Genomic DNA, 1629 nt, shown 5'->3' on the forward strand with positions numbered 1-1629 from the left:
GAAAATTAATAAATAGCCATGTATTAATCGATGAAAACTATTCATCGATAGATACATTTCTCTAATAATCTTTGTATTGGTTTATTTAGGTTACAATAATACTTTTTATAATTTAAACATACCATTAGTATAAATGTTGCGATATTTCCAATCAATTCCATTAATTTCACATTCACATTATAAACAGTAGTTAGCAATTATCCCAATGTAATTTCATTTTACTTACTGAAAACTTGTAAATGTTTGTCAGACAAAAATCTTAATGTATAAATCATTTATTTATTCTTAGGGAACATGTGCCCCAGAATAAAATTATTTTTTTCATTCCTTCATTCATAAAAAAAATCACATTTTAGTAAGGTGCACTACTAAAATGTGATTTTTTTTTTTTTTTTTTTTTAATGATTACTGAGTTTCTATAATTCATTGTTGCGGTTATTATTGATTTAAAAAAAAATGTTATAAGAAATGTCAGCCATGAATGAAATTGGTTGGTTAAGTGAGACCGGATGTAATAAAAACTAAAACCTTAAAAATTTATTACAAACATTTTAAATTTAGGGATGACATAGTTTTGATCCAGAGAAAACCATAATATATTTATGAAATAAACGTTATATCAGAAAATTATAAGTTTATTTTTTGCTATTAAATCCATCATAATTTAGTTTAGAAAATGTGAGGAGAAATATTTTAACCTTTAGCAATCATCACCTAAGGAGAGAAGAGTTTTTTTTGTGCGTGTGTATTTTATTTTATTTTTCACAGAACCTTAAAGTGAGTCCTTGTTAGTTGGAGGAGAAGTTTCATTACCTAATGAAAAAAACAACACTAAATTGGGCAATAAAATATCGAATCTACTTTCTCAAGGTTCATTACATTGTATTTTATTTTAAAGAGCACGTATTGCTGAAACATGAGTACAATCCTTATATTCACTGAGTTCATCATCATGTATTGCAAGCATTCTACTTTCGAACCATTTTAATTGATATTCACCCCTACAGATGTAGAATAGGACAAAATCAATTACATATGTACCAATGCTAAAAAATGAATAGCAAACTTTATTAGTTATTAAACAATTCAAATACTAACTTATTTGTACAAGAAAACAAAATAAAACCTATTGTCAGTCCTGGCTACTTAGATATAATTTTCGAAAACCTAGCCTTACGACCCCATTTCAGTTTTTTTTTTTTTTTTTTAGACCAGAACGCTATTTGTGTAAATCATAAACTACTCTTATTTGTTCGAGGGTGAGAGGATAAGACTGAGCGAATCTAATAGACTGTAAATCCTTTGAAAAGAATTCCTCAAGAGCCCCTATTCACAGCTAAACAAAAGAATGGCAAATTTATGAAAAATAATGGAATGTAGTTTGTATCTAACATAATTGGTTACATTTACCGTTGAAAAACATATTTGAGATAATTAATAGTTTCATACAATTGTTTATTATGTATCAGGATTTAAATTAATTGAAAAATAGAAAGAATTTTTCAAGTTTAAATTGCTGATATTTCGGCAGAAAGTATTTAATATATAGTACATGGATATTTAAAATTATTAAAGAAATGTGAACTGAAAATATATTAAATAAAATAAATGATATGAATGAAGTCAAAA

Source organism: Halyomorpha halys, unplaced genomic scaffold (genome assembly GCF_000696795.3).
Source record: "Halyomorpha halys isolate HHAL.00 unplaced genomic scaffold, Hhal_1.1 Scaffold408.1, whole genome shotgun sequence".
Taxonomy (NCBI): domain Eukaryota; kingdom Metazoa; phylum Arthropoda; class Insecta; order Hemiptera; family Pentatomidae; genus Halyomorpha; species Halyomorpha halys.